The following is a 14,371-nucleotide window of genomic DNA, read 5'->3' on the forward strand; positions in this document are numbered from 1 at the left end:
ACATCTACACAACATCTCCTGTAATAGTTGGTATTTGGGCTGAAACAGTGTTTTTGAAAATACACGTACATGCTCAAAGCGGACTCTATCCGGATGTGCTAGCAGTGGCATGAGAACATTTGTCTTGCCGCAGTTGGATGGACCTACAATTATTGCACGTATGTTGTCGGGAAGGAGTGTGCCATTCTTCTTCTTCCGGTCTTCCTGCGCACCGTCACAGCTCCAGTCGCTTACACCAAAGTCCTGATACTTCAGTCACCCTGCCATGTTACCTACTACGTCAGGTACCGGCGTGCAGTGGGTTTTTATAGAAAATAATTAACGCTATGCCCTTTTCATGATATCAACCATTTCAGGTACTGGCGTGCAATACGATTTTACGGAGAATTTAGTTAAATAACATAATTTTCTGCTGTTCCATGTTTCCAGTGAAAATACTGGGCAATAGCTTTAGTACTTGCAATATAATAAGGAGTAAGAAATAAAAAAAAAACACATTCATGGTTATAAAATTTTTTTTATTCAGTAATCGTACACAGGGTGCACTACATCAACTGCTTCTTTCTTTATCTTAACGCTAGTACATAAAACAGAAAATAGATCCTTCTTGTAAGCACCGAATTCAGCGTGTATTTCTCTCCAACTTATTGGCAGTACATTTGTTTTCACCGGCACCATACTGACGCACTGTTCGAAGTCGTCTACATGCAAACTGTTCATACTTAGAAACACTGTAATGTCTCTACACAGCTTTAACACAAGGCAGCCATCTGTTCTGTCTTTCCAACACAGTGGATAGCCCCATCTGTAGATCGAAACAATTTTTAACGGTGGAGTGCTGTAGATAAACGGAAGTGTCACCTGATTTCGCATGGATTGCGGAGTCATTGTGTACTGTTGTAATGGATAGAGTTAGAGCAACTCAATAAATGTCCGAAGGAGGACGGCTCGGATGATACTCGGCGATTAACTGCTGCATGATATACGCGTTTGCACGACAGAGGTCATCCCATTTTGCCTCCGTAAACCGCACTTTAATACTTTTAGATGCATTCTCGATCTCTATCACAATACGTCACTCTCTGTCTGTGGCTGCTTCTATACCAATATATAAAGTATACTTGAAAAAAGAGACAGCATTGGTCGTATATTTTTTACTATTGCAAAATCGATTTTCTGTCATTGAGTGACCATCTTCAGTGCTATATTGTGATTGCCGTAAGCTTAGTGACAACAGTGCATCCCAATTTAAGTTATACAATATAGCACTGAAGATGGTCACTCAGTGACAGAAAATCGATTTTGCAATAGTAAAAAATATACGACCAATGCTGTCTCTTTTTTCAAGTATACCTGTTATCTGATCGTAGTGCACAAGACAGCATGGAGTCGCCAATCAACCAATATATAAACGTTTCGAACCACTAGCGGTTAAATTATACACTGAAGAGAAGAGTAGTGGTGTACAATGCATAACTGGTATCTTCTCATCCACTATATCCTCACTCTGTCCATGTAATATTCTGCAATGGAGCTTATGATGGAGGCCCGTACCGACCTGCGTCATGCTGATTAGGACCTCCGGTGCACTTCAGCGAGTCAGGGGCTGGCTGGGTATCTTCAACCGACAATAACAGCTGATTTTCCTGCTCCGTCAAGCTGACCAGGTGCGCGATAGGATCGCAGTATGCTGCCGCTGCTGCGGGTCCCAACGGGCTGGAACACGTCGCTGTTGCAGACCCCAACGGGTTGGAGGACGTCGCATCCGCTGACGAGCAAAGAATAAAATCCATTAAAAGTGATGATAGAAGCACAAAGACCCTCACACGGCAGTAAACACAGACATAAAGCAGGGGATACTTAATCTTCCGCGGCTTCTTCGTATTCCGTTGCTGATGTAGCTGGACAGCGCTGGACGATCTGGCCTGGCGCATCATTGTGGGTGACTGACCACAACTGAGGCTGCAGAGCTGCTGGACCTGCCCTATATCCCCATTGTGATCGGATGCTGCGTTCCTATTGGCTACTACCAATTCCAAGCGCCTCTTGTGGTTTAATTGTGTTAGAGGAGTCCACTTGGGGTTTCCGTCCAGGAGGACCAGGGTTCGAGTCCCAGAAAGGGAACTGCCAATGTTAATTTCCCGTCAATTCCCGGGTGGGGGGTGGTGTGAGATGTCAGCACAGCCTGGGACAAAGAAATTCCCACGAAAATTCGAAATTCCCGCAAAAATTCAAAATTCCTGCCAGTAGGGAAGGTTAGGAGAGGGGGGGGGAGGAGGGGTGATAAGGGGGCTGGGGCACATGTGCAGCTGAGAAAACACGTGACGTGATCTGGGGGCGGGGGGTAGGCGTAGTCTGGGGCGGGGGTGATTAATTGATCAATTTAATTAATTTGCATATCAATTTGATATCAAAAGTGGAGTGACGCCGCCATTAGCCTACTACTTATGAACATTAATATTGAAGTAGGTAGCTGAAATAAAAATTCTTGAAGTTGGACGTGTGTAACTCAGACTGCTAAAAAAAAATGTTGGCGTGAACTTCTTTTTGTTGTTCTGCTGCAGTTGATTTTTCCTGTAAATTTCTTAAGTTATGGCGAGCCAGAGAACACCATGGGTCTCTAATAATGTGAAAGGTCCAAAAGTGATGCAAGTGCACTAAGATTTAGAACTCAGAATCTTGTTTATTTCTTAACTTGATAATATTACGTCACACAGTGCAGCTCAAAGTTTCAAGTCGTACTGGACCCTTCGCGCGATTTCTAGCGTGTCTTATATACATTTACTGGTAACTGAAACATTGTTACGTATAGTATTTTCGTTAATTACAGTCACACAAGTAGTTCAAAATTACAGCAAATGTTATCATTCGTTGTTTACATTTGAAATACATGAAAAACGATACAAGCTCAAATACATATCTGTTGTTTTCATGGAAAAATAAGTAAAATAATTAAAAAACAACGGTGTTTACATTTTTGCTAATTGCACTGAAAGTTCCTTATACCAAGTATTCCCATTACGTATTTTCCTTCAAATATGAGTGCATCATTTTTTAATGTAAACGGAATTTCAGTATATAATCCAGTAGCCTAAATAAACAGTTTATTAGCATTCTCAGTTGAGTTTCGTATTGTGAATTGTAGTAATTTCGATGAAATTAGATGTCGTTGTGTTAAACAATAGTGTACTACGATGACAGTATGATAAACAGTGTTGCTACCGGCTTCTAGCATTATGAAATATATTACATTTGGTGCTGTTTTTGCTATCCAATTGTTTGCAAAGGAACAGTGCTAATTGCAACGAAACGAATCGATCAAACATGTTTCTACCAAAGGATGGACGTATGTCAGCAAATATTTTGACATGAAGTTTTTGAAAATCACATTGCAGAGCTCGAAAGGTGAAATTACATATACGGGTTTAAATAATGATGTAACGATTAATCAAGTGATCCAGATTAGCTTCGTAATCGTACGGAAAAGGTCTCTTACGTTTCAGCATGACATTGGATAGAGCCTTCTAGGTTTATTTTTAGACAAATGCAGCAGCTTCGCATTTTCCTGTAGGTAGGACGATCAGAAAAACAACAAACCTAGTGTATAAAGTTTTTAGCACTGAAAAGAGATAATTCCAGTTTCTTTTGAAAATAACCAGAGCACATAGCCGGTCTGCGTCTGTTGTGTGGTATGGCGCGAACAGATACGCCCGTAGATACAGCCTGTACAGTTGAAGAGGTGAGATTGACAAGGCTTTTCTGTGAACTATCGTTGCGTTGAGAGTTATTTTGGGAATACGTACGTTGCACCTAGATATCAGGAACCTAGTCCCCTTTTATTAAACCAAGAAAAACGACAAAACACAAGTACATAGAATACTTCGAAATGAGGTTAATATGAGGAAATGGAAACAATATCACGCGTTAGAGTTGTGCGAAAATGAATGGGACCTCTCTGACACCGACTGAAAGATAGGTAAACTTTCTGCTTAGCGAAAAAGAGCATCTAAGGCTGAAACTCCCTGACCTACTGTGTGCCCTAATTCGTTGTCTGTCTGGCCATGGCCCGCATGCTGTGTATTTACTTAGAATTAAAATATCAGTTACATCCATCATGGACTACGTTTTTCAGGACTGCGACTGTCAATTAAATGATTACAACAGTGACATTATTGTCGAAATGGCATAATGTAACCACTAGGGTCAGAAGACATCCTGAGTGCGTCCGATGATGAAAAATAAAACCCTCAAGCAGTTTATATTTATTAGTTGTGCAAGGCAACAATAAAATTAATGAATGAACTGTTGAGAGAAGAATTTGAGTGACAATTTTTATAGTAGAAATTGTTTAACAATTGTAACAGTGACGATGACATTAGTACGATTAGATGGGTATTGGGGTAAAGGGTTAACCCTCGCAATACCAGTGGGAGAAGGTAGTTTATGCCCACCTTTTGAAAATATTGTAATCTAATGTACTTTAGATTGAAAAATTTTGAAAAGATATTGATTGTTTGTAACAATTTCTTATACCAGATACCGCAATTATTTGAATTTTTCAGTTAAACGTAGCCAAAAAATTTAAGTCTTAGTAGTAAATGTGTCTTTTCGCAACAAATGCCATATTCATATTTTCAAGTTCACGACCCTTCATATATATCTTTAAAAAGGATGTTGGGAATAAAAGTTAACGATAGTCGACGAAATCTCTATTTTTTTTTAAAAAAAAAAGTGTGTGGTGGTAATAATGTATCCCTTGAATCTGTGTACACGTTACTGAAAATGCGTTGGTACTGCTGAGATCGTGCTGAAAGGTATTTTCGGGTTCTGTGCCCTTCTTATACATCAACATCGACTTACAAACCGTGCTGTTAGTAAAAGTTAACAACAATTAACGATTTTTAAAAAATTTTTAAGGTATAAGCGTAAAGCATCCTCCCCTCCGTGTTAGTAGTGCGCGTTATGGTGAATACTTTGTTATTGCTAGGGTTAATGGTGGTCTTTTGTAACAGTATTATATAACAAGCATTATCTTTAAGAAACATGAGTATTAAGAAACATGAAGATACATGAGTATATATCGTATTTTAGCTACCAAAGTAATAGATTATAACTGTCGAAAAATAAATATCTGTCTCCACCGCATACGCGACAGTTTGGGAACGTATTTGATGCCAGGTGCGAGTTTGTTGGAGTTTGCCTGATAGGAGGACGTTTAGCTGTTCCGTGAGAGATCACCCCGAAAGAAGAATGATGTGAATAAAAGCGGTAAATTGGTTCAAAAGACAGGAAGACTATAGGGAGTAACAGCTGCAGCACAGTGACGCTAAAGTGTGGTAGCACTGTTGGTGAAAGAAACAGACGCAGTTGTAGAACTGTGAGAAATCAGTCCTTCTATAAAAACGTGCTGCAGGTATCTCCCTGAAAGAAGAAGATATAGCAACTCACTGGGGCAACATTGCTGGAGCAATGTGGTTAATTCCGTATGGCTTTGGCTGATTGTGAGAAAAATGAAATGAATGCGTAGCTAACTGCGATTTCGCTGTAGAGCAGACAGACGAAATCTTCAGATTCGTTAAGAATCGAATAATAAAGTGAACTTTGAGTAAGTTACCCGTAAAAGACATAATTTCTCCTTGGTATGATGTAAAGAACGTCTTCATAGAAAATTACGGTAGACACTGCAGCCAAGTGTTTACAGTAGCGAGTAGCAAGGAAGTTCTTCAATGGACTGCAATGGTAGGTACGGTGAAAAATCGTCTTCTGGAAACATGTAACAACAACAACGCTGTACTATTGTACATACAATAATTTTTTCTTCTGATTTTCGATAAATTAGTGTAATCAATGTTCTGAATTCATTTCTTTTTTGTTTCATGCCATTATGTTAAAGAAACTGTAAACAATTCTCGATGTAAATATTAATGTTTATGTCAAATTGCAAGCAATATTATAACAAAATTGAAATGTAAGAAATGTTGAAACTATTGTAAGATGTTAAAGTTGTAATTGTGCGCCTGGTCCATACGTAGGCAATGTATTAGGATATGTAGAATGCAAAACCTCGGGTGAATACACTGTCTGTAGGGGAGTGGTAAAAGGTGGATGGCAGGCGAACGCGGGAAAATGCACACGGGCGCGGCACGGCATAACGGGCTCAGCAGTAGTAGTCGGAGTTGGGCATCGGTCTGAGAAACACGCTCTGGATCGAGGAGGCTCTCCTGGAAGACGTAGTTTCCTTGAGCCTCGGATGTGCCGTTTCCGACGACTATACAGCATGGCAAAATTCCATAGGCACTAAATGGAAAAATATAGCGACGCTATGAAGAAGTAAAGTGCCGATACATCAAGAGCCATAGCTGTGATTGTATGTGTGCTCTGCGCCTCGCCATCTCGCCGCCCGCCAACCGCCGCATCGATACGAACAGGTTGAAACTTTTAGTACTGTATTCGTGTGGACCAGTGTTACTTTTGTTCCTTACTGTTCAATAATAACTTAACTTTTACCAGAACTGTCCTATCATTTAATTATCCTCATCACTAACCTAGACAGGGTCCTTTCCACATCTTGTGCAATCCGAGTGTCCCGAGATGAAGATTTAAAGTTTATGTTAATAATAATTACCTGCAGACCTATCTATGTTAGAATGATGTTTAAAGAACTTTGTTGTTAATGAATATATAGGTAAATAATATAGGTCTGACAAAGTTGGAAGATAATGTCGAAATTGTTTTAGTAATGAAGGCTAATTAATATGAGACAAAAACAATGGTAGTTAAATGAGCAAGAAATATGACAAAAAGAGTAGTAACTCATATATTGGAAATCTTGAGTGCTTAACGATTTCGATAATCAAAAATTTCAGTACAGTGATCATAACAGTTTCAGGGTCTCTCCCCCCCCCCCCTTTTCTTTTCTATTCATTTAAATTCTGAAGTGTACTGAACTGATTTGACCAGCAAAGTTAAAGTCAATATAAAACCAAAATTTATTAGTGTTTTACCTTTTTCAAAATTGACATTGTATGTGTGTTTCGAAAGTGCTATTTCTAGGTTAACCTATGCCCGATTTTAATCAGATCCATAGACAGTACGAAGTTTGTAGTAAACATTATAGTGTATTGTTGTGTATTGATGGCTTGTCCATATTAGTACAGAAAGTGAAATTATTAGTTCAGTAGATTTTCTGGTTCTAAAATTTACCATATTATGCAGTGTTATTACGTGTTGTTTTGTATGAACGTGCATCAACTTGTACTGGGAAGAAACTCAGTTAATGCCTAATTAGGCTGGCGACCGTATTATTAACAATTTGGTAGCATCTGCTGTGTTGTTTCTTGTCCGTCCTAACGTGTAGTTGCACTTCAGACTTGCTTGACGTATCATTGTTGTTAATGAGTGGGTGAAAGTCTGATTTTGTCTCCATTCAGGTACACGCGGTCAACATATATACCAAAATCCTGTCTTATAAGGTGAAGCCCGTCAACTTACCATAGTACAGGCTTTAATAAGTATCATGCGCAGTAGCGTAGGGTTACAATTGGCTTCCGGTGACAGGACATCCAGTTGTCGGTCACAAATTAATGTGAATACCGAACAGTGGATGTTCAGTGGCACGAATTGTAATAATATTCAGTAAAGTAAATAGCAGTGAACGTCAAGTACAGTGGAGAGGTGTAATTGGCATATGGACAAGAACGTAGAAACAGTAGATGTGCCGAGCGAAATGGAAAATGCGGCTGGCAATGACAGGAGTGTACGCAGCCAGATAACAGATGGCGTTAGCGGTAGACAATTGGCGTACATACAATATCACGAACATGTTAACGAACAGATTGAAATGTTGAGATTGCCTAGAACACAGCAAGGAATAAAACAAGAAGTAGAGGGTGACTTTGTAGATGATAGTGGGTATGTGAATGAATCCACTGACATGTTTGATTCACCAAAGATAAAGAAAGAACCGAAAGAAACTTTTGAAGTAGAATCGGAACACACCGATTCCGTAGAACAAAATTTTAAGCATGAACGATTTATTTGAACAATTAACCAAACAAATTGCAGGCCAGAATGATCAGCTTCAAAAACAAGTCGGTAATCAGGTTAGTCAACTTAAAAAACACGTTGATGAGCAGCTTAAAACTCAAAGTCATCAGCTCAAAACTCAAAATGATCAGCTTAAAACACACATTGATGAGCAGCTTAAAACACAAGTTGGTCAGATTAAAGCACAGGTCGAAGAACAAGGAATTAAAATCAGTAAACAAATAGAACAGGTAGAAGAAAAGGTGGGTAATTTAAGTTCTGTGGTAAATACTATGAAGTTTGTAATTAACACAATCAATAAAAATATGGATACTATGCAGGAGGAAATTGAAAACATTAACAGTAGGTTTGATGTTGAAATTCTCAACATCCAAGAGAAAGTAGAGCCTCTAGTCGAAACAAAAGTAGACAAAAAAGTTTTCGGTCTTAAAACTGAGATCGTAAACGAATGTCAACATGGAATATCACAGTTGAAAAAGGCAGTATCAGACACTGAAAGAGTTTTAGGCGAAAAAGTGACCGGATGTGTGCAAAAATGTGAACAAAATACTTCAAAAATTCAAGGCAAAAGTTTCGATCTTGAGAGTAAAATTAAAGATAGGCCTGGTGTTGCCTATAATGGCACACCACTTACGAAGCTATTGGAAGGTGAGGAACGCTTCGATCCCGCCAAGAAACATAACGGATGGCATCCGTTAGATTTCATCAAAAATTGCGAGAGGATATTTCCTGAACACTTGTCTGATCAGGAAAAGATAAACGTAGTAATTAGCGCCTTAGCAGCTGACGCTAAGCGCTGGGGAATTAATATGAATACCGAACGAATGACGTTCGAAGAATTTAAGCAAAAGTTTACGGAAGAATATTGGTCCGAACAAAAACAGGATCATTTGCGGCGCGAGTTTATCATGGCCAAGCTTCATGATAACAGGGGCAGGAAGTCTTTGAAAGATTTCTGCGAATATTGGTACCGAAAATTGACACATTTAAGAGGGAGAAGATCCGATTCAGAAGGCCGGCCGGGGTGGCCAAGCGGTTAAAGGCGCTACAGTCTGGAACCGCGTGACCGCTGCGGTCGCAGGTTCGAATCCTGCTTCGGGCATGGATGTGTGTGCTGTCCTTAGGTTAGTTAGGTTTAAGTAGTTCTGAGTTCTAGGGGACTGATAGTGCTCAGAGCCATTTGAACCATTTTGAACCATCCGATTCAGAAATCATATGGGAGCTATATAAAAAGCTTCCAGAAGATTCAAAGAGATATGTAGGAAGCAATCATCGCAGCTTCCAAGCATTTCTCGAAAGGTTCGAAGACGAAGACCACTGGCGCGAAAGTCGTGCCAATTATCAAAATTTTGGTAATAGAAATAATCGTAATAATGACGAGAGAAATGACGGTGATGGGTTTCGCGTCAATATGATACAGAGAGGTAGAGGCAGAGGAAGAGGAAGAGGGAGTTATTCAGGTCGCGGTAGAGGGTACACCGCACAAAATAATAACGACGCGGGAAACTGATTTCCGCGAACGTTGCGGGCCAAACGGAAGCGGACAGTACATACCGGCCCCGATTTAAGAAATGTTACCGGACTGACAGTAAAATTATGAGACAGGTTAGAGACAGGCGTGGAACGACGCAACGTGTCGTTGCGGAACAAGCGTCTGGTGCGCGCAGAGATGACTCATCTTCGCTGCGCAGAGTGCTACCTACATATTAACAGGCGAGTGGAGCATCAGGGGGCAACGGCCCAGCCTAGCAGAATAGCTGTTCAGAGAGAAGCCGCTAGCAATGCGGCAGCATTAGGTACGAACATAGCCGTAAGAACTGGTGAATACATTAAGAGTGGTAATTCCGTGGCAAAGAAAATAATAGACGAAACTGTGGATACACAGAGAGGTGCGGTTAGCAGTGTTAGCAATAAAGTAAAAGGCGAGAATAAATTAGCGGAAGTAAGTAATTGGCGTGTGCAGATCGACGATCTGTACAAGGGCCTCAAGCAATGTGAGTGGGAGGATTTTAAGAAGCAGTATGAGGCAAGGAGGTTAATTAGTGAAAAAGGAGATAATAGGGACGTCGATAAGGTGACGTGGCCCGAATTTAAAGAGGAGAGAGTAAATAGCGCCGCGCAAAGTACGCGTGCTGCCGATAGGACGAAGGTTAAAGATAGAATGGAATTGGAGGATGAAATCCTAAGCATTGACGAGGAAGTAACTTCTGTTAACAATCCGCCAACAGTACAAGCTGCTACCGAAAGGCACCGTGGGGAAGAGGCAGGTGATTACCTAAAAGTAATTGAAGTCCACGAGGATTACACTAAATATGAAGTAACAGTGGATGTGAGTAAAGCTGATAATTAGGCCGTTTTGTCAAAAGAGGATATTGAATTAAAATTAAAGCCTGATGAAAATGCAGAGGGAGAACTTAGTGCCTATCTCAGAAAAGCTTTTATGTTAGAATCTGAAAGCGATCCAGAATGGTCGGATTCTGACGATAGTTCAGATGCCGAATATTTCGGTAATAATGAAAATAATGGGAATACAGCTAATTGCGATATTGTACCTAATGATGACGAAGTTTCAAAACAAAATCCAGATGCTGAGACTGAACAAAGAAAGAAAGAGCCACCTGACGACTCAAGATCTATTTTACATAGAGTTCAAGTAATTAATGACTTTGAACTCCCGGAACCAAAGAAACCGCCAGATATAGGTGAGATGAATGTTAAAAGCATATCTTGGGACGATGTTATCGTCGACCCGGATTTGCTTAGGGAAGACCACAACAATGAAAAACATTCGACGGTTAAACAAACTGTAATACCAGTTGAAATTTATAATGTGAAATTGCAAGTACTTCTTGACACTGGATCTCATATAATCGCAATCTCCCAGTCGTTTTTCGAACACATTTGTGATAGGCCTGGACTAGTAATTATGTCAGTGACGGGTGTAAAAATTGTTGATGCTACTGGCAAGACTAGCAAGCTGGTAAAGAACCAGATTTTGGTTGAATTTAGTATAAAAGGACAAAAATTTGAACACAATTTTTTGGTTGTGCCAGATTTGAGTACTGAAATTATTTTGGGAATAGATTGGTTAGATAAAGAAAAAGTTATTGATTGTAGCCAGGAAGTGATCAAAATTAATAATGCATCTAGAAATTTGGAATTAAAATTTGAGGAAAATGGGAAGGTGTTCGATTTAGAAATTGATTCTTTATTGTTGGAGATCGACCAAGGGAATGATGGTTTGACAAATATGTATGAGGAGTACCATGTCCAGAGGTTAATAGATGAGAGTGACAAGCAGGGGCATAATTTTAAAGAAATTGTGGAAAATTTGAAGAAGATATCTCCTGATCAGAAAACGGAATTGCTTGATATTTTAGAAAGTAATAGCACCGTATTTTCGGACAAACCTGGCCTAGTTAAGAACTTCGAATACCAGATTGAGACAATAGAGCATAAACCTTTCTTTGTAATACCGTTTTCGGTACCCATATCAAAGAGGCAGGCTGTGCAAGTGGAAATAGATAAAGTGATAGAATGGGGTGTAATCGAACGGAGTAGTAGCGAATATAATAGTCCCCTTATCATCGTGAATAAAAGGGATGGGGGAGTGAGAGTAGTTATCGACGCCAGGACTTTGAACAAAATTGTAAAGAAGGAAATAGACAGACCTGAAAATCTGGACGAAATGCTCCAAAAATTTTATAATGTGAAGTATTTAACCAGTCTGGACATGACCGCCGGATACTGGCAAATCCCATTGAGTAAAGAATCCCGTAAATATACCGCTTTCCTATTCGCCAGGAAATGCTATCAGTATAAAGTAGTGCCATTTGGGCTTAGCACTTCTGTGGCAGTATTTATTAGGGCACTGGAATTTGTATTAGGGAGAGAATTGAGTTCCCGGCTAACCATTTATGTAGATGATTTACTGATTGCTACAGAAGATTGGCAAGAGCATTGTGAATTATTGCAGAAAGTTTTTGTTGCTCTACAAGCATGGGAAGAAATGTGAATTTGTGAAGTCGGAAATAAAGTTTCTGGGGCACATTATTACTACGACCGGCATTGGCAAGGACCCGGAAAAGTTAAGTGCAATAGCAGGGTGTCCAGCTCCTAGAAATAGAAAACAGTTGAAAGCCTTTTTAGGTTTATGTGGGTTCTATAGAAAATTCGTCAAGGGGCAAGTTTTTAATAGTCCTCATTTGAATAATCTACTTAAGAAAAATAGTGCTTTTGTGTGGACTGAAGGGTGTATGAGAGATTTTGAATATTTGAAAAGTGAACTTCTGAATGACAATATTTTGCATCACCCCATACTGTCAAAACCTTTCCACATGAGTACTGACAGCAGTGCTTATGGAATTGGTATAGAAGTTTTCCAAGAAATCTGTGATGGCAAAGACATCGAACACAGGACTATCGCGTTTGCAAGTAGAACTCTATCAAAATACGAGAGAAACTACACTATATCGGAAAAGGAAGCTTTAGCCATTATATGGGGGTTAAAGAAATTCAGAAATTATCTGTGGGGCCATAAGCTCATCATACATACTGACCACAAAGCTTTAACTTTTCTTAAAGATTGTCGTTTACTTAATGGTAGGCTAACACGTTGGGCTTTGTACCTGCAACAATTTGATTGCGAGATTTGCTATGTTAAGGGTAGTGAGAATTATGTGGCAGATGCTTTATCTCGATTGCCTAATGGTATGAGTGAAGTGCCCGATGAAAATGGTAAAGAGGGTACTTTTCAGATCAGGTATATGAAAGAGGTTTCAGGAAAAAGGAAAATTGAGCAAATATGTAAAAATATGAGATACCATCAGAATGAGGATCCGACCTGGAAATCTATGAAGGTAAATTTTGACAGTGTGCAGTATCCTCAAATTAAGAAACATTACAAAATATTTAAAGGCATTTTATATAGGAGGAAAGATTTAGTCACTGAGGAATGGAGAGTATGTTGGCCACACCAGTTTGATACTGATGTCATAGTTTATTTTCATTTAGCATTGGGGCATAGTGGGCCAAAGAAATGTTTGGATAAATTGAATAATGTAGTAGTGATTGCTGGTAGTGTCAGTAAGAAGGTAAAGGAACGAATTAAGTCGTGTGATGTCTGTCAACAGGCCAAAGTGCCGAACAGAACTAGTAGAGGTCCAATGCAAAGTACATTACCTGAAGACACCCTAGAATTATTATCTGTAGATTTGTATGGTCCCCTCCCAAAGACTTCGGGAAATTGTGCATATATTTTAGTAATTTTGGAAGTATTCTCAAAGTTTGTGAAATTATACCCCCTGAAAAAAGCAACAGCAAAAGCTGTATTTAGTAGGATGGTCGAATACTTCAGAACCATCGGGAAACCCAAGGCAGTACTGTCTGACAATGGTCCCCAGTTCATTTAATATCGTCTCAGATATGTGACTGGATTCGTGATTTCCTGTCAGAGAGGTCACAGTTCGTAGGAACTGACCGAAAGTCATCCAGTAAAACACAAGCTATTTCTGGCGTTCCCCAAGATAGTGTTATAGGCCCTTTGCTGTTCCTTATCTACACTACTGACCATTAAAATTGCTACACCACGAAGATGACGTGCTACAGACGCGAAATTTAACCGACAGGAAGAAGATGCTGTGATATGCAAATGATTAGTTTTTCAGAGCATTCACACAAGGTTGGCGCCGGTGGCGACACCGACAACATGCTCACACGAGGAAAGTTTCCAACCGATTTCTCATACACAAATAGCAGTTGACCAGCGTTGCCTGGTGAAACGTTGTTGTGATGCCTCCTGTAAGGAGGAGAAATGCGTACCATCACGTTTCCGACTTTGATGAAGGTCGGATTGTAGCCTATCACGATTGCGGTTTATCGTATCGCGACATTGCTGCTCGCGTTGGTCGAGATCCAATGACTGTTCGCAGAATATGGAATCGGTGGGTTCAGGAGGGTAATACGGAACGCCGGGCTGGATCCCAACGGCCTCGTATCACTAGCAGTCGAGATGACAGGCATATTATCCTCATGGGTGTAACGGATGGTGCAGCCAAGTCTCGATCCCTGAGTCAACATATTGGGACGTTTGCAAGACAACAACCATCTGCACGAATTGTTCGACGACGTTTGCAGCAGCATGGACTATCAGCTCGGACACCATGGCTGCGGTTACCCTTGACGCTGCATCACAGACAGGAGCGCCTGCGATGGTGTACTCAACGACGAACCTGGGTGCACGAATGGCAAAACGTCATTTATTCGGATGAATCCAGGTTCTGTTTACAGCATCATTATGGTCGCATACGTGTTTGACGACATCGCG

Source organism: Schistocerca americana, chromosome 3, assembly GCF_021461395.2.
Source record: "Schistocerca americana isolate TAMUIC-IGC-003095 chromosome 3, iqSchAmer2.1, whole genome shotgun sequence".
NCBI lineage: Eukaryota > Metazoa > Arthropoda > Insecta > Orthoptera > Acrididae > Schistocerca > Schistocerca americana.